Source organism: Archocentrus centrarchus, chromosome 8 (genome assembly GCF_007364275.1).
Source record: "Archocentrus centrarchus isolate MPI-CPG fArcCen1 chromosome 8, fArcCen1, whole genome shotgun sequence".
NCBI lineage: Eukaryota > Metazoa > Chordata > Actinopteri > Cichliformes > Cichlidae > Archocentrus > Archocentrus centrarchus.
The window spans coordinates 7,914,429-7,939,153 of NC_044353.1; the positions used below are offsets into that span (position 1 = coordinate 7,914,429).

The following is a 24,725-nucleotide window of genomic DNA, read 5'->3' on the forward strand; positions in this document are numbered from 1 at the left end:
CAAATGGGATGGCATTTACCAATGTCAGTGCCAGATCTTTCATTTTAAAAATAGTGTGATAAAGACCTTAAAAACCTTAAAATTATTCAGATAACTGTTAAACTGAAGCTGTTTCCCTGACACAAAGGGGAGAATAAATAACTACAAACACAGTGACAAAATTATGAGCATCAGCTACTGGCCAAATCATTATTTTAAACAATTGTATCAGTATTGGCCTAGAAATTCAGAATGAGTGCATCCCTGGATACAACAGGCGAACATCGATCTTGGTAAAATTAATCGCCTTTGCAGCTAGGTTGATAAATATCAGCTGATACAGATCTTCAGATGATGAACTGATGCATACTTCCCAGAGCTAAAGTTTGTGGCAAATTAAGCGCCTTGAGTCAACTGTTTGTTGTGATTTGACGCTATATAAATAAAACTGAATTAAACTGAATTGGTTACATGGTTAATCCTCCGAGGTCTAGTTCATCATCTTAACCCTAGCCCCAAACTCTACCGCTAACCCCTAAGTTTTTTGGGGCAAGCAAGTATTCTTTTAGAAAAAATGTAAAACGTGTTGTAGTTAGAATTATTTTTGTCTCCTGTGATGAGGGGACAATCTCAACCATGACAGTCAAGACATTAGAAATTAAAAAAAATTACATACCATGATAGCATACGGTTAGGGTTAGGGTCATCACTGAGCAAGACGTAGACCTCAGCGGGTTAAAGCACTGGTTACATTGAACTTAGCATTAACATGTAAGCATGGCAGCTTGGTGGTTAGCACTGTTGCCTCACAGCACAAAGTTCCTGGATCAAAATCTCGCCAGGGCCCCTCTATGTGGAGTTTGTATATTCTATGCACAGGATTTCTCCAAGAACTCTGGTTTCTTCCAGTCTTGAAGACATGTCGGGTTAATGCTTCCCAGGTCTAACCCTAACAAAATATATTTTATTCTCAAGAATTTCTTAACTTCTAAACATCCCGATTTAGCCCTCTAAGCCCTAAATCATCATTGTTGATGAAGTAATCACCCCAAATGCTATGCAATTTTTTGTTTTTATTAAATAGCTCTTCCAAGTCTTGGCAATCAGAGAACAAGTACGTTAATCTTTCCAATTGGCACACACACAAAAAAGGCTGTTTTTCTTCATAGTATACTGTAGGATAGGTTAGGATAGGGTTATCAGCTATCATGGCTTAGACCTCAGACAGTTAACATAATTCTAACCAGACCAAAAGTGTCCTGCCAGACTTTGGTCTTCAGTGAGTTCAGTTGTGTTTCACTACACCTAGAACTACTTTGTGGGGATATTGTATTGCACACACCTCCACAAATACATCAGCCATCACCAGTTGCTGAACTAAAAGTGGAAAATTTGAACCCTACAGAGAGCATGGGCGTTCCAATTTGGAGACATCTGTGGCCTTTTTTGACTCAACCAAAACATTGTTGCTCCAAATCAGGCAAACCATCTAATGTGACCTTTAAAGAAGGAAAGTAAACATGAGATGAAGCCATGACAGCAATACATGGGAAAAAATGTGCTTGAAATTTAAAAATCAAACTAACAAGAAGCAGACCAAGAGAATTGTTTTGCTTGATTTCAAGAATGTGCATGGGATTCAGAAGTGTGTGTGTGTGTGTCTGTGTGTGTGTGTGTGTGTGTGTGTGTGTGTGTGTGTGTGTGTGTGTGTGTGTGTGTGTGTGTGTGTGTGTGTGTGAGTGAGTAGCCATCAGGGAGATAACCTTGACAGCAGGTGAAAAAGTTGTTGCTAGGTAACCACAGAGCTCCAGTGTCCTCAGATTGTGGGGTTTTCAATCCAGCATCTAATGAGCAACCATAATCAAAACATAGTTTATATCTTTTGATGTCATTTTTGGAAGCAGCTAGGCCTTCCTTAAAAAGACTCACAGTCTTTCCTTGGCCTGCTGTTGATGAACTTCCACTTTATCCTGTTAGACCTCATTGTGAACAGAAGTGTTTAGAGAAAAGAAGTGCTGGAATGGCAGTCATAAACAGACAGAGCCTTAAGCACTTTAGAAGTCCTTGACGCTCAGTTCTACTAATAGAAATGATGATTAAAAAAACATGCCTCTCATTTCCTTGTCTGCGTGGAGCTTGTCTTCTGCTGTGCGTGACATCTGACTGATTATTTCTGTAATACGGACAGAAACACAGTTGCGAATCCTTCTGCTGTTTCTAGCCGAGGGATTTGTTGTTATCCAGTTAGGGATACTTTGGATCTGTCAAAATTTGACAGTAAAGTCCTAGTGCATGGATTCCACATGAAAAATGAAGAATTATATTTTTCTGTCCATAAGTGGCCATAATCAGCCCTGTTATCATTGGTGATAACTCTAACCCTAATCCCATGCTATCACAATATGACATTTTTTCTTATTTTAAATGTGCTCCAAAGTCTTCGCAATAACAGGACAGAAAATTATAACTTTTGTCACTTTTGTCTTAAGGCTAGGGTTGAGTTCATCACAGATGATGGGTTAATAAAACAAAGTGTTACCATACATTTCAGTATGTTCATCCTGAACATATCTGAGAAGTTTATGGCAAACTCAGCACATTTTTAAATCCCGCCCAGTGCTCACATTGTGGTTAGTAATAACACGCGAAGGTCAGCAGGATGCAGCAAGATACCAGCTAGTTTATCTCCATCCCACTGCATCATTCAGTGTCTCGGAGAGAAGACGTTCCCTCGCTCACTGGCGAATATAAAGTTCCAGTGGGGATGGCCTGTAGAAGATAATGTTGGCTAGATAGTAAAAGTGCTGCTCCCTGTCCTGTTCCAGCAGGGCTTCAGTCGAGGAGGACTCTTGTATCCATGGAGACAGCCTCCCATGATAAGCTGTGTGTGTGTGTGTGTGTGAGTGGTCAAAGCTGGGGTTAGAATTTCGCTGGGTGTATAAATAGCAGGTAACAATGGAAACAAACCCAGTGTCCCAGTAAAAGCCTGCAGTGTACAACAGAGCACGCCGTCACATGCTCTGTAGTTATCTCCTAATCATTTTCAAGATCACTTATACCATTTTTGCAAAAAAAAAAAAAAAAGGACATAAAACACATTTCTAAGTAAAAGACAATTGAAAAAGACATCTATTAGTCAAAGATAATTACAGTTTATTTCAACCTGCATATTCCCCATTAATGTGTCTGTTGTGGCTCTTTGGCTGCTAACTTTGCACTCTCCACCTCCACTTGCTATAATTGCACAGTGATAATGGGGCCAGGTTTATTTTTGTAATGATTGTTATGGTAATTATTTTAACAGTAGGTTATTAATTTTAGAGAGAAACAGGGAAAAGCAAAGTTATTTCTGGCCAAATGACAAATTAGAAGTTATTAGTACATTTTCAGCAGCATTAGCTAGCTAACCAGTTAAGCTAACATACACTATATTTCCAAAAGTATTCACTGTGGAGAGCTTCATGGAATGGGTTTCCATGGCCGAGCAGCTGCATCCAGGCCTTACATCACCAACACAATACAAACTGTTGGATGCAGTGGTGTAAAGCACACTGCCACTGGACTCTGCCAGGAGAACGGTGCTTGTCTGACTGCATTGTATAAAGTTTGGTGGGGGGTTTTTCAGGAGTTGGGCTCGGCCCCTTAGTTCCAGTGAAAGGAACTCTTAATGCTTCAGCATACCAAGACATTTTGAACTATTTCATGCTCCCAACTTTTTGGGAACAGTTTGGGGATGGCTCCTTCCTGTTCCAACATGACTGCACACCGGTGTACAAAAGCAGGTCCATAAAGACATGGATGAGCCAGTTTGGTGTGGAAGAACTTGACTGGCCTACACAGAGTCCTGACCTCAACCTGATAGAACACCTTTGAGATGAATTAGAGTGGAGACTGTGAGCCAGGCCTTCTCATCCAACATCAGTGTCTGACCTCACAAATGTGCTTCTGGAAGAATGGTCAAAAATTCCCATAAACAGTCCTAAACCTTGTGGAAAGCCTTCCCAGAAGAGTTGAAGCTGTTATAGCTGCAAAGGGTGGACCGACATCATATTAAACCCTATGGATTAAGAATGGGATGTTACTCAGGTTCATATGTGTGTGAAGGCAGATGAGCAAATACTTTTGGCAGTATAGTCCATTATCTACTGTTTTGCGAGTTGGTGCTAGTTGACTAATTTTTGTCTCACTTTTAAAAGGGTTTAAATATAAGGAAAATTTTACATGTTTGTATTTTACATTTTTTGCTCCTTTTTTGTTTTTTAGTTTTAGAAAGGGTACTTCACTTTTTTAAACTCTAACTGCTGGTTATTACATCCAGATGCAGTGAAGCTGCTTCCACTTTCATCCTTAGTACAGGATTATTGGCAAATACAGTTTTCCAGATAACACACAGCTAAATGGTGCAGATAAATGGCACTCCAGAATGGCAAAGGACACCAGTAGATAGTAATGAAAGCTTTCATTGCTTACATTAAGACTAATGTAGGTGCAAACTTGGATTATTGTTTAACAACAGGGCAATAATGCGGTGTGTTGAAGCCTGCATTGATCGCTTTGCCTCATAATCACTTTCTGTGTCAGTGCTTCCTGTCCCACCTTCTTTTTCCCTCCCTCCTTATCCATCGCTGTCCTTTTCTCTCAGATGGTCTTGAAAGTCTTTCCTCTCTAATTCAATCACACGCCTTCCTGTTTACCTGCTTCTGATTTCACATACATACTGTGTGTGTGTGTGTGTGTGTGTGTGTGTGTGTGTGTGTGTGTGTGTGTGTGTGTGTGTGTGTGTGTGTGTGTGTGTGTGTGTGTGTGTGTGTGTGCAGCTGAGCAAATATGAATCTGTAGCTTAGAAGTAATCAGTACTTGTCATCCTGCCTGATGCACTTTCCCAAATGTTGTGCCTATACATAGACACACACACACACACACACACACACACACACACTAAAATACAGTGAAATCATAAGAAGTTCTCATGCCTACTGGATGTTGCACTGGGGTGACACAGAGAACATGCAGGCTGTTGAACCAGCTACCAAAATATAACTTAAAATGAGTGTGGTGGCAAGTGAGTGATACTGTTAAACTACTAGTTATACTATCTGTGAGTGACAACAAATTACACATGAGCTCATTTACAACTTGTGTTTTGTAATCTTAAAAAAGTATAAAGAGATATAAACGATACTTTGTAAAAGTGTTGGCTGACACATTTGAAATAGCAATTTGCCTGATAGCTGGTGCCATTTACATTTGATAGCACTGCTAATTGTTGCTACTTTTTAACAATTGCTAAATATTTTCACCATCTCAGCATGCTGACATTTGGTCATTTACAATCATGATGTCAGGTTTTGCAGGTAGTGGTTATAAACCTACATATCAATTACATAGGTTTATAACCTACGTATAAATTAGTAATCTATAAATTAATAATAAATTGTTTACAGGCAAACATGTTGTATAATATTGCTGCAGACAAATGTTAGCATGAATCTTAGTAGTTACATTGTAGGAGTTAGCGTCTTACTGTAATGATAATAGCCTATTTATGTATATATGTCTCTATCACCTCCTTAAATGGTGGGCCAGTCTGAACCAAACTTTATACAAACATCATCACATACCGCAATTATTGACATCTATATGTTTTTTAAAAAATTCTTATAAATCCCAATTCTTTGGATTTTTTTGTGTTCATTTGGTCACCCCCTGCGAATGCGATGCTACGTTGTCCATTTGTGCTTTTTTTCATGTGTCATGTTCAATACATGTCGCTTATGTGTAACATAACGGTCACCAAAATTTGTATCTGCAATGGAATTTTGTTCGACTCACCACTAAATACGGAATGAAGAATTTGAAAAAGGGCCGCAGGCCTGCCAAAAACCACCCGTAGGGTTTTTGCTAGTTGACTTAATGCAACCTAAAGTGCGCTGGTGCTTCAGGATGCTGCGCTGCTGAATGTTTGGAATGAAGCAGGACTTTATTATTACTTACATTTTATCTTGTATCCCATATGGTATATAAAGCAATAATTTGTTACACTACTGCGTTACATCGCAACATGGCCTGAGATGCACTCTTACACAACACAGTTAACTGGATAAATCTTAGGCTACAGTGTTTAAGCATTTAAGGGGCATGATCCCTATAAGTAATTATAGCCCAGTTTATTTTAATTTAAAAAATTTTTTTTCCTTAAGCCTGTCATGTCTGGCAGTTTCTGCAAACGGAATCATGATCTGAATGCATTATTGTACCAAACATATTTGCTTTTACAAGAAGAGCTTTATAAGTTCTCTACAGGCTACTCTTTTTAATGTTTGTTGTTTCTTTTATTCATTAATTTTGTTTATTGTCCACAAAATATGACTGCGGGAAATTACACACATATATACATGCACATATATACATGCACATATACCCACACACGCACAATCTTGCTGTGTTATGTTTTAATGTACGTGTGTGTGTCTCTGTCATGAAACGTACTCAGTAGTGAGGAGTTTGTGTTTCACTGCATGAGGAAAGGCTCAGTAACAAGATGCATATAAGCTGGATTTAAACAATGATGTACTTCAATGTTACAAGAGAAAGGGCCTTAATGAAGAGGACTCTGTTCTCCTTGGATCATTTGTTACAAATGTGAGTAAAAATTGGTCTTAATCCTCAAAACATATATTTCTCAGGTACTTACTAAAAAGTTGGTGTGCTTGAATTATAATCCTGTAGTCAGGAAGTAATTCCAAGTAATTCTGATTCACTAGCCTAACGCTGAGTAAGTGTTGCAGGCGACAAGTCATCACATTAGAGATGTGGAGCAGAGAGAAAATCTGAGGAATCGCCTCACTTGTGGCCAAAAGTAAGCGGACACTCACACTGTTGAACTGGTGCTTAATCTCCTGCTGGAAGAGCCTGCTCCTCTTTTAAAAGGTCTTAGACACGATTTCTGCACCTGTCTTGTACCATTAAATTCAGTTGGCAACTGATGTTAGGAGATAAGGTCCGGTTTAACATCAGAGTTCCTCGTTGCAGCCAGTGGAAGGTATGTACTTTATACAAGGAATAAGCCAGAATAATGTGTTCAGCAGGAGGATTAAGGGGAAGGAAAGGATGGGAGGAAGTAAGGAGGAAGGGAAGGAAGGGAGAAAGTATGGTGGACAGGAAGAAGACACAACCCAGAGAGAAAAGGAGGCAGATCTGGAGGAGAAGATGAGAGAGGATGCAGGAGTAATTGATCAGGTAATGGAATCAGAAAGATTGGCTGGGCTGTTGGCTTCATCTGGGAGTCAGTCTATCACAGGCACACACAAAAACAGCACACACACCCTTTGTTTTCCTCCATCCTGTGCTTTATCTTCCACGCTCATCCTCCCTCCCCTGTTGAAGGTCTCAGAAACAGATGTGTCAGGATCACATGTGTGTGAGGAAGCGCACAGAAATGCTTCTGTGAGTGTTTTTGCTCTCCTGAGTGTGTGTGTGTGTGTGTGTGTGTGTGTGTGTGTGTGTGTGGAGAGTTAGCAAGGATATGATGTGCGTATTTATAGTAAATGAATTCAGCTGGCTGCACCTCTGACTTCCTCTGGCACACTGTGAACAATGCACATCATTGTGTGTGTACGTGTGTGTGTGTGTAACTGCTGTGCACACGTACACGCACGTTTTCATGATGATGTCATGTATTTACGCGCTGAACACTGATGCACGTGTGTTTCCAACCTTGTGTTCATGCATTACGATGCGTCCATCGTGTGTGATCGTCTGGGCTGACAGCGTGCAATTATTGACTGTCGCTTTCCCCTAATGCAGCTGTCAATCAATAAAACTGCCTCATGGCAGCAGTCTGAGTAACAGTGATGGTGAGGGGTCAATCGGGTGGTAAGTGAGACAGTGATCATATAGATATATCGTCATTTTAACCTGTTTTACTTGATTTGTTCTGATTTGATAATGATAACTGCAGCAAACGACTGCACTTGGACTGCTTCACTCAGAGAATTACCATACTCAGTAATGATCTGTGCCCTCCAGAAACAAACTGTGTGCCAGTTTTGATTTATTTTTTCTTTTGCTTGTTTTTTAAGATCAGTGTTAGAAGGAAAAGTTCATTAATCTTAAATCAATCAATGTGCTCCAACATTAAGTTCAAAAGGATGACTGAAGGATAATTACGGTTTATTTCAAACTGTCTAATGTGGCTTCGTGGGACATGCTGACTTTTCATTATTTACCTCCATTGCAGAAGCATGGGTTTAAAAAAAAAATCATTTTAAATGTTTGGTTTCCATGTTAGTGGTGATGCACAGATTGTAACGTTACAGACTGGAGGTTGCTGGGTGAAATTGGTCGCAAAGAGGTATACAGCATTGCACCAAGAACCTCCTTGTGACTGCTTTTGTTGCTGTTTGTGTGACTCAAACAGGAAATAGAGGCCATTCACCTTCAAAGTAAAAGTTGTCGCTTTTGAAATGTCTTGGTTGCAACGGTAAGACGAAACCTTTACTCTGAAAGCGAACAGCTTTTTCGCTTCCTCTGCCAGCAGGAGGCGAGTGTTTGCAGACAAGTTGGGGTCTTCCATGGAAACTATGGGTGACCGCGACAACCTACAGGTGACCAAAGTAATCACGAGGAGGTTTTTGGTCCCACAACCTCTTTGCAACTGATTTAACCTGGCAACAAGGCGACAACCAGCAACAGCTTGCCAACCAATTGGAGAATACACAGTTCCCCCTAGTGACCCGAGGCTTGTCTAACCGAGGTCTTAATGATAAATTTTAAAACAGAAAGATATGGCCTATTTGCACAACATGCAGATTAGGGTTTAATATTTTTCCCGAAAATGACATGAATCAAATCCCGGGAAATGACGAGCCATTTCCCGGGAATCCCGGGAAAAAGTTTATTTATTTTTTTATTTTTAATTAGGCCTTCTGTAGCCTGTGTCGGCCTTAACCTATTGTGATATTGTAGAGGTAGCTTTCCAGCTATGTCCTGTTATGCCCAGTAGGGGGTAACGTTGGCTTGATTAACGCAATAAAACCTACATCTCGAGATTCGAGTGCTCGAGCTATGCGGTGTTGTATCGTTCCTCAACACTCCCTTAACAAATATAATTCGAATATTCCTCCATTGTACATGGAATTATACCAAGCTATTTTACAATTGCTGGTGCAAAACAATACGGTTCATCTCCACAGCATTGATAATGGCTCAGCCACGCTGTCGTGGCGACATCTGTTGCACTATATCTCCACCAGTGGAACGCTGTAATAGTCATTGAAAAGTTAACTACCGTACTACACTATAATATGGCATAACACAGGGCCTTGAGTAATGCACTACGACTTGGTCATTGCCATTCTGGCAACAACCAAATTTATAACACCGTGTCTGAGGGTTAAAGTAGGTTCGCTGTGAATCGTCTTTTGAAAAACTGGCCAATCCTTATAGCCTAAAAAATATACATTTTACTCAACTCCATTTTAAAAGCGAAATATGTTAAAGCAATCTATTTCATGATAATTTCTTCACACATTAGGCCCGTATCCTAATTCATGATTGTTAGTAAGCGGCTGCAAACGAGGAAAAGAAACACTCGAAGTTAAACAGATATTTCTTTATTGTTCAGGGCAGGCATATTTTATAGGCTATATAATGCAATATAACAATATATAATAATATAAAATTATATAATACAAAATACCTTAGGGTAAACACATTGCCTACGATTTCAACAAATTAAAGAGGAAAAAAAGCACAACTGTGTAATACCTCTATTAAAACGCTTGAGATGAAGGCTGAAGCCTTAAACGGAGGCTGAACGTGCCTGAAATGAAGAGTAACGCTTTTCGCATTAAACGAACCCTTCTCTCAATATTTCCTTAAATTTAACATTCTGAAGCTTTCTTTTCTTTCTGAAAGTCAAATCGACGCGCGCGACTTTTTTCCCGGTTTCCCGTCTAACGTTTCCCGGGAAACGGGAAATGGTTCTGATCGCATTTCCCGGGAATCCCGGATCCCGGGATTAAACCCTAATGCAGATACAATGGCTTTTATTTTTTGTAATGTTTCTGTAATTGTTGATGCATATTACAAAACTGTCAGATTAAATTTTTCAGTGCTTTGTTTGACGTTTCCTTGTTATCACACCCACAGTTATGGCAGTAAGCCTTTATGCTTTAGCAGTGTTTGACTGAAATAACACACAACACAAACTTAAATTAGAATCACTCATTTGTAGTGCGAATGCTGCTGCTTATCCCTGGTGTGTCATTTCTATGAGTTAATGTGTTTGTGTTTTGCTTGCCTGTCTGTGATTATAATTGCACCGCCTTCTGTTTTAATGAGTTAGCGCTCCCCTTTGCGTTGCTTTGCTTTGATTTGCACGGGGCTCCCCAGAAAATGAGGATCAGGCTGTTAGAAGGTTATTTAAATGCACAGCCAGTGCGCTCACTACCAGCCCCCAGTACGGGTTGAAGGCGAGGAGAGAAAGTCTATAGTTGATACAGTAATTAATGAGCGTAAAACTGTGGTAATGAACTAAAGAGCTGAGCTCAACTGATCTGGATTCAGGTGTCAGCTGAATTTCTGAATAGAGGAGTGTGCGTCTCGTTTGTTCACTTGGATTCTCTGTGGAAGAAGCAGATGCTGTTTGAGACAGTTCATGTGGAAATAAGGATGTCACACTGTCACTGTCACCGCTCTCATTATGTCGTGGTGTGTGTGTGTGTTTGTGTGGGTGCATGTGATTCTGAATCCTTGTGTTTTGGGTGTGTGTGTGTGTGTGTGTGTGTGTGTACAGCACACTTCTCCATGTGTAGGAGGAGCCAGAGGATGCTTGTTACCTAGCAACCTCCTCTATGCAACCCAGAGCTCCCTAGTTTTGTGTGTGTGTGTGTGTGTGTGTGTGTGTGTGTGTGTGTGTAGGGAGAGAACAGAGTTAGACTGCAGGTTGAGGGGTTGCAGCAACATCATGAAATCAGTATTTTCCCAGAGTTCTGCTGCGGCAAGCAACACAATAGTGAAGTAATTTAATGTGGTTTTGTGTGTATGCGCACGCGTGTGTGTATGTGTGTGTGTGTGTTTGCAGCAGATATGGAATAACACTAGCACAAGATAGAGCACTAAATACACAACTATTCAGGTGATTGTTTTACTGACATGCTTTCATGGTAATGTTGTTTTTATTTGGAGTTTTATAGATTTAAGTTAGTTTAATCATATGCATCATTAGCACCATACCCTCTATGTTAAAGCAAGACTAATGCTGTGAAAATACGTCAGCAGCTACCAGCAGTGTTTTAAAGCACACTGCAGCTCATATATATTCAGATGGAAGACCTCTGGGGGTAGGTGCACCAGCCACTGACTGTCTGGACTGTGGCTAGAGGCTTCAAGGCAGCTTACGTGAGAAGTCTACTACAGCAAGCAGTTCCTTTTACCTGCTCTGTGTTGTAGGGACAGACTGTAAATAAAAGATGGAAGTAGCATCTGAATCTAAAAAGTGAAGTCAGTGTAGAAGTTCATTCTTTTCAGCAGGGAGCAGCTTCTCTGGATTCAAAAAGACGTACTGGACTCAGTGAACACTTTCCTGATGGTTATGGTCTTTTACCAGTTTCAAGTCCTACTGAATAACATGTGGCCTTTATTTTGTAAATTATGGTCCTCATTAGAATGAAAAAGGGCAAAAAAGCAGGCTGTGCTTTAGGGTTGGCCTACCTCGCCTGCATTATTCTCCAGTTTTTCAGTCACATCTAGTTCAATTCAGGTTTATTCCATTTTAGTGCCAGTTCGCAACAACAGTTGTGTCAAGGCACTTTATGTTGAAAGGTATGGTCCTTATAATATAACCCCAACAATCAGATGCTCCCACTTTGACTGAGTACGTAGTAACTGTGGGGAGGAAGAAGTGCCTTTTAACTAACAAACAAACAAACAAACTGTGAGATGCAGGTTCTGGACTGGCTGGGAGTAAAGGGCAAAGGGAGGTCCATGAAAAATAAACACTAACCCTTGTGTGATCTCAAAACACCAAGATAGCGACCAATGGCTGACGTTACTGTGACTACGCCTGTCTTTTATATACAGTTCCACCTTAACAGTAATCCAGAGTATTAATAACACAGTAACTTTAACGTCACAGTTCAGTAATAAGCAGTTTTGGTTACATTTAGTAACACTGTTTCCTGTGAATGTTTTTTTATTGTGAAACAGCAGCAGTAGAAGGCCTTTGATGACTTCACAGAGTACACAGGAAACAGTGAGGCAAATGTAAATGACATAAAAATAAGATTAAATCTGGAAAACATACTCCTCCTGAAGGAAAACAACTCACCCTGGAGCTACTAATAAAAGCTGATATATAATGAATTTATACAACAGTTTTACATGGAGATGGAGAAAGACCGTCAAATATTCAAACCAGATCTTATTAGAACTCTTCAGTCATGCAGACCCCACCCACTCTTTGTTTTGGGCAGAATGACCTGTTTCCATCTAAGAGCTGGTTACTTGGATGGAAACAGCAGCAGATGTGGAGCTAACGCCAAAGTTACCTCCAGTTGCCGCTGTTACGCCATCACTGGCTGGACCTGCTCTTTGGCAGAACACTGAGTTCCTGCAGTGCTGCACATTTGATCTTTCAGCCCACTTTTGAATATCACTGCATGTGTTATGAACATTGAAAATACAGTGTTTGACAGCTGCAGCCGGAGTTTAACACATCGCTGGCCAACATGTTGGCTCCCTGGTTGGCTTTATTTATGGTGGTAAACATTTGAATCATACAGGGAAATGAGAAAATGGAAAAATACATATTAGTATGTCAATATTTTGTATATGGGTACATGTGCATCCACATGCTTGAATTTAGAAGTGTGTGTGAGTGTGTGTGTTTATGTGTGTAAACTGTGAGCAGATGGTGTATGTGTGTGTGCTACCTGCTCAGGAAACTCCAACCAGGAAGTGTTGATAAGGAGGGAGAAAACACAGAGGGTCAATGAGGATCAAACAGCTCCTGCAGTGCTGACACACTCGCACACACACACATTCACATGCACACACGCACACACATTCACACACACACACACACACACACACACACACACACACACGTGTCCAGGGATATTTATAGTGTAAATTATTATCATTAGTTATATATTGAGGAGTCAGGAGGAGTTTTGTAGCTGTTCATAAATCACTGTAATGTCTGTAAATTTGTTTTGGAAGCAAAGCTGCCTGTATGTGTATACATTCATAATGCAGCACTGTGTGTGTGTGTGTGTGTGTGTGTGTGTGTGTGTGTGTGTGTGTGTGTGTGTGTGTGTGTGTGTGTGTGTTGGCTGATTTACTGTGTGTACATCTGGCAGGCAGAGAATGATGTTGGCAGGGCTCCCACTCTTGCCCTCTCTGTCCTTATATGATGTCTTGTACAAAGCTTCTGTCCTTATTTGATGACACGGGGGTGGCCATGCCCTTTTATGATGTCAGGAAATGAGGTGGGAGGTCACAGAGAGCTTGCTTCAAAGCAAAGCAAAGATTCAGGCAACACACACGAGACATAAAGGAAACACACTGCCTTCTATATGGTGTATGTATATCAAAGGGTTGGATTCCCAGGGATCCCATTATGCTTTTCCTTGTTTTGTGTTATGCACATGCAGTTATAATGGTGAATGTTTATATTAAAGATGGCCAGAGTTTCAGATAATAAGGTTAGCTTATATACAAGCCAAAAATTCATGGTAGAGCCCAACTGATTCATTAGCAGGCCGATATTATCAGCTGACATCAGCTATTTCCCGATCTTCAGTATCAGCATTTAAAATAACCATTTGCTGATATATTGGTATTGTCAAATAATTTTCATTTATCAGCAGACAAGTGAAATTTTTAAAAAGTAAAGAAGAGATGTGAGAAACACCCTTCAACCATTTTATGAGTGTTATTGTTAAATATTTTATCCAGGCACTCTGTAACTTCCCTGGTGGCAAAACGTGTGTGAAAACACAATAAACAGCTGATCTGAGCAGTTGTGCAGAGCATATACGTGTAAATAAATAACTACACATAACAAATGTTAGGGAAATCGGTTTATAGTTTCACGTGTCTGAAAGCAAAAGAAATACTGGCCGATATATTGGAATATTGAATCACTGAATATTGAATATATTACTGAATATATTACAGGCCTCAGGTAGCATGTTGAATATTAACGTTCACGACAGAACAATTAGAAAAAGACTGAACAAGTATGGCTTGTTTGGAAGGACTGCCAGGAGAAAGCCTCTTCTCTCTAAAAAGAAGATGGCAGCACGACTTAGGTGTGCAAAGACATCTGCAACAGTGTCCTTTGGACAAATGAGACCAAAGTAGGGATATCTGGCCCATAATGCACAGCGCCACAAAAACAAACATGGCACAAACACCTCAAACCAGCTGTCAGGGTGAAGGGGTGATGATTTGGGGTTGTTTTGCAGCCACAGGACCTGGGCACCTTGCAGTCACTGAGCTGACCGTGACCTCCTCTGTATACCAAAGTATTCTAGAGTCAGATGTGAGGCCATCTCTCTGAGAGCTTAAGCTTGGGTGAGAATGAATCATGCAACAGGAAAATGATCCCAAGCATACCAGCAAATCTACAATAGAAACAATGAAGGTGTTGCAGTGGCCCAGTCAAAGTCCAGACCTCAACCCGACTGAAATGCTGTGGCAGCACCTTTCTGAAAACATCGACTTGTGGCAAAAAATGAAAAACTGAGGGAATCAACACAATAAATGAAGGGAATGGAAGTAAAAGAAAAAAAGTTCTGCAGAGTTAAGGGTAGAGACAAATAGTTAAAGCTTTCTTTCATTATTATTATTCAGTAGGAACAAAATTATTCAAAGGTCAGTTAAGGGTGGTTTCTTGGGTTCTTATAGCATTTAAACAAGTTAGCAGAAGTTACTCTGTCATGAAAAGCTCCTTGTTTGATTTTGCTGGGTAATGTTTAAGAAAAAACGAGTCTACCTTCATAATGCATGAAGACAGACCCAGCTCCAACATCTGCCAGCGTAATTTACATGCTGCAAGTGAAAAATGGAGAGAGGAAAAGCGATTCCATGAGACAGCAGGGAAGTGCTGTTACCGTTCTCATTTGTGGCCCTGTGGGGATGAATGGTGAGACAAGAAAGAAAGAAAGAGGGATGAAAAGGTGAAGGAAGCAGTCAGAGGAGGGGAAAAACAGGGACAGATCGATCGGGGCCAAGACATCAGGTCTGCTGTCAGAGAGCGCTCCAGAGTCCAGAGCGACTGTTTTCCATCCTCACCGCCAGGGAGAGGGGAAGATGAAAGAAGTATGCAGAGCTAAAGATAACTAGTTAACAGAGCTAGTGAATCTTTCTTTTCTTTAATAAACAACCATTTTATGAAATAGAACAATAAATGACGTTGCCTAAAAGTAATCTTTACACTAGGCTCAGTCTTTTGCCAGGATAAATGTTACATAAGAGAACACATGAAGAAAAGCAGCAACACGGTTCCACTTTCCTTTCCCATGACGGTCCTTTTTTGCCACAGGCAGGAAAACAGAGGATCAGCAGACTGAGAATAATCCACTCTAAGAACAATGGTCTCTTCTTTTAGCTATGGCAAAATCTAACCTTTTTGACCATGCACACTCTCCTACAAGTATAATTAAAAAACCTACAGTGCCTTTCAGCTCTCATTGACCTTTCACCTTTACATAAGCACGTTAAAGCAAAGCAATCGATTTAACATCAGGACCTGAGAAGGAATGCAGAGGGGACGCAGATGGGACCACGACATTAAATTAACTTTGGGATCCTCCCATAGGCTGTATATAAAAGATGGATGTCAGCACCTTGATGTTACCAGTAGACTTGTGGACTACATAATCCCTAACTTGGCCCCTGCCATGTCGGCTCTTTTTGGAGCCAGAAATCTCCACATTTGGATGACAGGGTGGAGTGCTACGTTATTAGCTAATGCAAGTGCGCGTGGTTAGCAGCCAGCATTATAAAACTGTATGGTGCAACAGACAGAGATACCTGCTAACAAGCTCTAAGTAGCAGATTAATAAAATCCAAGAATTTTACTCGACAAAACTGAAGTAAAAACTTCTTGGATGCTGTGTAGTACTCATCAGTGCACAGTATTTGTCATAAAATTATATTAAAATGCTCCAAAATGCTACTAGTTATGAAGTTGTTTTGAAGCGGGAAACTCTCCATAGAGAGCAAAACAACTCTTCGCGTTAGACTTCTTTTTTTTATTGCTGTGAATTTGGGCATTTTAACATGGGCTCATATTTGGAGCCAGCCTCCAGTGGTGCACTCTGCAAAACTGCAGTTTGGGGCATTAGCTTCATTTTTCAGCTGTCGGTTGCCACTTGGTTCCCCCACAGTCTCTCTCACACAAGCTGGTTAGGCCAAGTGCCAGCAAAGAGTATACAGATCCTAAACCCACTTCTTTATATTAGATTTTTTTTTTTTTCAGTTTTTATTCCATTTATTTCTCTCTTTCGGTTTCATCTTATCACTGAAGGCTGTATACTAACTTTCTCATGGAAAGCAACCTCTCAAAATCCAACAAAGTTGAGCCTTTTTAATTGACTTTGCAATAACAGATTTCAGTTCTCAGTTTTTCAGCCTCCGGCAGTTTCAGAAGTTTTGCCTCTGAAGCTGGAACGAACTCAGAATTGAATCAGCTGGTGAACAGGAATTTTCTGTGCTGCTCTATTCTTTAATATTCCATTTAGGTTTACTCTGCAGATGCGGTCTTCCCCTCAGGCAGGTCTTGGTTGATAAAATACAGGAAACACCTATTGCTGCTGTCAGATGCTCTGACAGCGAGTGCATTGTTCAACCTCACAGCTTCCATGCAAAGGTGAGGGGGGGAGACACACAGTTTAGCTGTTCGCTCTTCTTAATAAGGCTTGTTTGAATACATGTGTCATAATGTGTCATAATGTCTTTTCTTTATTTGGACATCATCAGCCTAGGGTGTCAAATGCTGCCATTTACTGAAGTTACTGGAGTCTTAGACATACACACAGGATATCCTTTCGTGTCGGGGCATTGTGCACTGGACATGAAGAGCAGAAGGTCCTGTCTGTCAGAGCGAGAAAGTCTGCGTAAGGAGGCCGGAGGGCTGGTGGGGGCATAAAACACATGACTGTCAGCCAGGAGCCCGTGACTTTCTTCTTATTTTCATTTTTGCCTGTCTTATGGTTAAACTAGGAAAAGATTGCGTCTAGGGTTAAAATCTTCCCAATGAAAAATGTGTAAGGGTAGCTAATGTTCAAATTAGAGCCCGGCTGGTATTAGCCATTTGCAGATATAGCGGTATTGACATATAATTTTCATTAATCCTCATATAAATGAAAATATAGAAGTCAAGACAAGATGGGAGAAACACCCTTCAGCCATGTTACGAGTTTGTCTGCCAGAGGGCGCTCTGCAACTTCCCAGCTGATCCGAGCAGAGTGGGGCGGAGTATAAGCGAGTAATCCACGACTCGTTACAATAAAACAAGTTTATTTTAACCTGCAGTCATACTGTCTCAGTAAGGAGCTAAATAATAAGAAATGTTAGATCATATGCCTGAACTAAAACACTTTATTATTCAATATATTGGATTTTTAAATCATCAAATATCTATATCAGTCTTAAAAGTCCTGCATCGGTAGGGCTCTAATGTGACACCAAGGACCCTGACCAAGAATATGATGTGTTGAGAGTGAGACTGGTCTCTCAAAAGAACATTACTGTATGTGCGTATCTCTACGAAGCCGGCGGATTTGACAGAACAGCAGAATTCAACACTCACTCCAAGAATGATGAAGAGTCGGTCCAGCTTATGTAACTGCAGCTCTGTGAGTGTGGAGTCCTGAACTGTTTTTCAGCTGGGTGACTTCTCTATAACCATGGTTTCATTGTTTGTTTTGACTGTCTATTGTGAGGCGGTCCAGCTTACAATCACACACAAACACACAGACACTAGGCACAGACAGTAGTAGTTGCAGCAACGTGTTATCACATCCAGTTGGAAAATCTGATATATGGCGTTGTGTTTAAAGAGCTTTAGGCTTTCTGCAGACACATCTGCAAGCTTCTCTGCAACCCGCCTCCAGCCCAGCTACTCCTTTCCTGCTGTATCTGACTTAATCTTCATATCTGTTGTCCTTGATACCTGCACTGTTCTGTGCTGGGATCATGCTGCCGCTTTCCCAGAACAGTTTTGGCTGTAGTGGTCCTGCCTGAACTATAAAATTGCATATTGCAGAAGTCCTATTACTAGCCATACTTTTTATGCAGTCTGACAGTAAAAATACTGAATTATTAATGACCAATCATGTGTTGCTAACTGCTATGAATGTCGACTCTATTGAACTTACTCGTTTTTCTTCACACTTCCTTGAATCCTGTCAGAGATCTTTAATTTTGTTTTCATTTAGCTTTTTTCCCCTCAATATCCCTTATGACAGATTTTTATGCCAGCTTTGCTGTGATGCTCAACCGATTAGCATGAAGACAGACCAGTTTGTTCAGATATAAATGTAAAAACACATGACTTCTTCTTCTTCTGCTGCTTTGGAGAACGATGTATGTTGCCACTTTTTCTAAACAAGAAAAACTGCTCTTATGATTTTTTAGTTTATCAGGTCTGTAAATTGTGGTCCAGGTGTTGAGGCCATGCACATGTGGCAATACAAGCATCAGGAGTTGGGTGGTGTCTTTTTTAACATTTCCAAAACCCAGAAGGAACAGATCAAACATTTGTTTATGGACTATGAAGTGTTAGTTGGGCTTCATGGTATAGTTTAGTTCTAGTTCTAAAGTGCATTATTGCCTCCACTGGTTTTGAAGGTGGGGTTGAGCGATTTGACGAACACATCTGTCATTTTTATTTTGATATTTGTTTGTCTACTTGAGACTTGAGTAAATAATGCGTTAATTGCGTTAATAATAAATGTTTAACACACATTTTAATGTGTGTTAAAGTCTTTTAGGAAGTTTTTAAACTTGGCAGCCATCTTAAAATGGACACTTACTTGAGCAGTCTTTTTGATACATTGTCTAAGTTATTTTTAGCTTCAGTGGTCACTGAGATATAAAACTGCAACTACAGAATCTCCAGTTAAATCTGAATAAAAAACAGGCTCCTATAAAGTTTGCTGGCTTTCTCCAGAATAATACTTTAAAACTTTGCTAACTTTGCTTCTACAAACATTAGTGAAAGAATGGGTCACTCTCAGGAGCTCAGTGAATTCCACTGGGTTTGGTGGTTGCCAGGAGAACAGTGCTTGTCTGACTGCATTGTGCCAAGTGTAAAGTTTGGTGGTGGTGGGGGTGTTTCAGGAGTTGGGTTCGGCCCCTTAGTTCCAGTGAAACGAACTCTTAATGCCTCACCATACCGAGACATTTTGGACTATTTCATGCTCCCAAATTTGTGGGAACAGTTTGGGGATGGCCCCTTCCTGTTCCAACACGACTGCACACCAGTGCACAAAGCAGGTCCATAAAGACATGGATGAGTGAGTTTGGTGCGGAAGAACTTGACTGCCCTTGACGAGCCAGGCCTTCTCATCCAACATCAGTGTCTGACCTCACAAATGTGCTTAGCCACCTTATGGAGCTAATATTAGCTTAATCAACAAGCTAGCTGTGATATGGAAAAAAGTAGCCTGAGGCAAAGTGTATCCAACCAAAAAGAAAGAACAGCATGTATGTATCCAGGTGGATTTTTCCTATAACTTATTAAAAGCAGGTGCACTGAGTGGCCGAGGTCTGTCTCAAAGATGTCTCAAAGATATTATGGCATAAAAATGGGAATTCTGCCTCTTGTTTTGTTGGGTGGGTTTCTTCTTCTGTCAGACAGGGGTCATAGTTTATGGCCAGTAGCCATGATGTTACGGAGTTAAAAGATCTTGGTTGAGGGCTGCTGAACACATGGAGAAGACTGTTTGTGTGTGTGTGTGTGTGTGTGTGTGTGTGTGTGTGTGTGTGTGTGTGTGTGTGTGTGTGTGTGTGTGTGTGTGTGTGTGTGTGTGTGTGTGTGTGCTGTTCTTTTTTGGGAAGAAACCTGTCATTGTACTGTGCTCATCAAGCAAAATCCAAAAAAGTAAAAAAGGTTCATGTGTTTTTCCAGCCACTTTGAACTTTTCTTCCTTTTATCACAACTTCACCACACTTTTTATGTAGGTTTGTGGAAATATATCACGCTTTATTTTACACACACACACACACACACACACACACACACACACACACACACACACACACACACACACACACACACACACCGGATGTAAATTGTGCCTTTGAAAGCTCCTGTGTTTAAAAAAAGTGAATTCCTGCATTTAAGTGACCAGAAATAGCCTGTTAGGAAATCAGTGTTCCTCTCCCAGTGGTGCTGGGAGCTGTGTTCCCTACAATAGAGGGACTGTCCTGTTTCCTGCACCCCAGAGCGAGTGTGTGTGTGTGTGTGTGGAAAGAGCGAAAATGTGAGAGAGAGAAAGAGAAAAAAGGGAGAATGCAAGCTCATCCTTGCTGTGCCTCAGTTCTGCATCATCAGCTAATAAGAGACATAAAAACAAAGGGCAGAGAATGAAAAATAATGAGGCTGAAAGTAGCAGAATGTTGTGCTCGGAGACTTAGTGCAGTATTACGTGTGTGTGTAAGGATCTGCATCTGTTATTTCAAGTCAGCGAGTGTGCATTTGTGTGTGTTTACAATGAACTTGACCTAAATCAAACTTCTTCCACTTTCCAACTTCACTTCCAGAAGCTGTATAGGTCTGAGTAGGCTTGACTCTGTGTGTATGTGTGTGTGTGTGTGTGCGTGTGTGTGTGTAGCTATGTCATCTTATAAAAAAGGTCATTGCTCTGGCACAAAGCCAGCCACTAGGCATTCTCAGATATGACGCAGTGGAGTGAGTGACATCAGTGCTGTGAGACAGGAATCCAACATGAAAAACTGAAGTATTTATGGGTGGGGCAAGATTAAATCAAGCATTGGATCCATGATTGGCTGCTACACTGTCAGGCCCATAGACTGAATATAAATGATGGGCAGCAGTTGATTAGTCCATTTGGAAAACCTGAGTGTTTTCACCATTGCTATATTGGTGTATTGAAACCAGCAGGGTTATAATAGTTTTGGATTTTACATTATAGTTTAGTTTTAGTTAGTTTTTACTTTTTTTTCTCTAATTCAGTTAGTTTTAATTAGTTTTCAGAGTGGTTTTGCTCGTTTTTATTAGTTTTTATTTTTGGTTTCATGCTTAGTTTTAGTTAGTTTCAGTTAGTTTCAGTATTAGTTTTAGTATTTTCATACCTAATCAGGTGCAAGATTCAAGGCGCAAAAGTGACTATTGTGTAATGAAAACTTGACAAAAGATACAGTTTAAAGAAATATAGTCAACAACCAACTGTTCACAAGACATGCTAAATTTGTGTAATATTAAGGACACACATGAGCATAACCAGGGAGAAACAAAGAAAAACATGAACTCCCAAACTCAATAAATTCTACAATAAACTCCACAATAAACTTCAGCATCAGTGCAGCAGATTAATAACGCCTACATGTGGTGTTAAACAAAAACAAACTCTTTGAAGGAGTCAAAGCTCAAATCCAGCTGCATCCTGATGTTCTCACCACCTGAAGCTGCTTCTGTTTTGGAGCTAGCTTGGTTAGATGCTCGCTAATTAAACCTGCAGGGTCTTTGCGGCCTCTGTACACAACCTACAGAAGTTGCCGACCTCATGTCCGCATTTATGCTTGTGTAGCTGGATTGTGTGTGTTAATTACCTTGTGGTCGTGTGCAGGTGTTTGTACTCAAAGAACCTCCATACGGGACTCGGCAGACCGCAGCCATTACTTTGCGGACCAGCGCGGTGAGCGCACGCACATGCGCACTCACACAGTTGTCCTGTGGCGCTCCCAGCTTAAACTCGGAGAGCGGAAACAATGATTTCATATCAATCCACAAGGCTTAAAAAACCCCCCAAAAAAACAAGTAAATGAAAGTAAGTTTATCGATTATTTCAGTTAGTTTTAGTTAGTTTTGTAAACTCACAATTCAGTTTTAATTAGTTATCGTTTTTTCCTTTTAATTATAGTTTTTATTTATTTCAGTTAACGACAATGTTTTTTCAATTTCAGTTTTCGTTATTTCGTTCGTTTTCGTTAACTATAATAACCCTGGAAACCAGATGTGACAAGTGCGACTGCATGGCCGAGGAGAACTGGATGCTCATTGGCTAGCAAGGGGTCTCAAACTCCTGGCCCGCGGGCCACTTCCGGCCCCGCCCCTTACTTCAAAATGATGTCAAAAATATAATACTATTTGGCCCTTTAAGTTACTTTTTATTGACATTTCGCTTTCCGCTCCAATTGGAGCTTGAGACCCCTGCTCTAAGCACACCCTGCTGGCTCTTGGAAGTAATGCAAGTTTAAGTCACTTCCTTGTTGTGTTTGCAACCTGCTCTGGACTGCTCTGCTCCGATTGGTCATTAGGCCAAAAATATTATTTTATTTTAAGCTTTCTCTGTTCTCTTTCACTTCGGGTTAGTCTCTTTTCATTAGGACCAAACCTTGAAGTGACTTACAGTTTGTATTTCTTCTTTAGTTTTTTCTAACTTTATGCTCTTTATGTATTACATTATTTATAACAAAGTATTTCACTTTGCATTGACATGGTAGCGTCAATAAGCTGTCAAATTAGGATTTTTTTCAACATGCAAAATGTATAAAATGTGGAATATGTAATAAGTCTAACTGTACGTACGGGTAGAACTAAGACACATACAAAAATATTAGCATGTCTTGGTTTGCTGGACCCATTTTAATTAAAATTTCTGTATTTCTTTTCAATGGTTTAGACATTGTCAAGGCTGTTGGTGAGACAAAGCAAACATGACTGCTTTGAGCTTTTAATCATTGGTTTTAGGTGCTTACAAAGACCAACACGACAGTCACTGATGTATATGTGCACAGTCTAACAAGATCTCGGAAAAGTGGCAAACATTAAACGTGAACCAGTATATATGTAATACCTTTGATTTTAACAAGAAGGAATTCCAGTATGGCACCATAGGATAAATTTGTAGTCTGGTCATTTGGTTACTCGCTGTATTACAGGACATATTGTAAATATTATCTCCATACACCATGAGCAGGAGAATTGTCTGCTCATGTTTGTGTCTCACTAAAATGCTGCACACTTTTTCCGCTTGGTTATCACCTGCACAGGTTTAATGTAAAATCCATATTGCAGTTCCACCGTGTGCACTCAAGTTTAAATTTATTCAAGTGTTTATAAATTTATTCATGAGGAGCATGCAGACACAGGTCAGAAGCCCAGAACCAGCATGCCATCCACTTTGGGGAAAAAAAAAAAAAAGAAACACACTGTTTTAGCTTCTGTCATTTTAAGACCACCCTCCCTTAAACCCAACTTTCTTTTGATTGGCTGCCCATCATAAACAGGAGGTTTGAAAGCAGGTGGGTGGAGCTTCTGTGCTTACAGTGAGTGCTACGTGTTGAGATGACCATATTATAATATCTGCCCTCGCTGACATCACACAGAGTACAATAAACTTTCTGAATTTGATCAGATATTTAGAGCTTTGACCTCATTATGTGAAACTCTAATCGTGTTTATTATATCGGGCATGGGGCTGGGCGATATATTGAGTTTTTAAGAAATATTGATATATTTTCATACGCGAGACAATATTGTTTATGTTGATATAGTCTATGTTGCATTACAACCATACTTGTAGATCCACCAGTTCACACTGCCCCGCCTCTCTCCCTCACTGCTTCACCCATAAATCATGCAGGAAGCAACAGCATGGCAGTGTTGCCAACTTAGCGACTTTGTTGCTAAATTTAGCAGCTTTCAGACCCCCCTGTAGACTTTTTTTCCAAAAAGCGACTAGCAACAAATTTAGCGACTTTTTCCGGCAATGTCGGCAGCTTTTGGAGAGTTTTGGAAACCTGAAATCTTCCACTGTTGCCGTGTTTTGTGTACATACAGCCTTCGTTCTGCATCCGTTCATACGCTTTGGCATCACCTGGACCCCCAAGAGTCCTGCTGCAGGCAAAAGGGCTCATGATACGTAGCCGCCGCTCGTGGTTGTGATACGTCAGTGCATATGTCTGTGGATTTACTGAGCTAGCTAGAAGCCTGCTGACTGAAGGATGGAATTTTGTTCATTCAGTCTGTTTACATGTTTTGTTATTTACACAGAGTACTACGTGTACAGGACTACACACAGGAGGAAGCACTTTGGTGAAGTCTACTTCACTGGAGACTGGATTTTTAAAGAATAATTCAGCCTTTTGCTATGTTTGCTCTGTATCTTTTATTTTTACATTTTAATAGCACAGCTGTGAGTCTTTTCTTATGGAGGAAAAAAGCATTAATTTATTTGAGGAACATTATTATTTAAATATGCAAATAGTTTATTTTTGTTTATACCTTTTGGGAAGAAAAAATATTGAGATATTACTTTTGGTCCATTTCGCCCAGCCCTATAACAGCATATATAATACAATAAGTTGAAAAGGCACCAGTTTGTGGTTTGATTTGGAAAACATTTCCACATCTTTTTTGGTATGTATTCATCATATGTTTACCCGTGGGTTTTGAATTGAGTTTTGAGTGCCTTTCATATTATCTCAGTTCACACACGAGCAAGCTTGCATACAGCGTTATCACCACGGGGGGGTGGGGGCTG

General features: G+C 40.3%; 1 protein-coding gene across 1 annotated transcript in view; it reads left to right on the forward strand.

The window, feature by feature from the left end:
* The window catches only part of caskin1 (CASK interacting protein 1), a 122,257-nt gene that overhangs the window by 38,489 nt on the left and 59,043 nt on the right, over positions 1–24,725 (forward strand). The window lies entirely within an intron of this gene.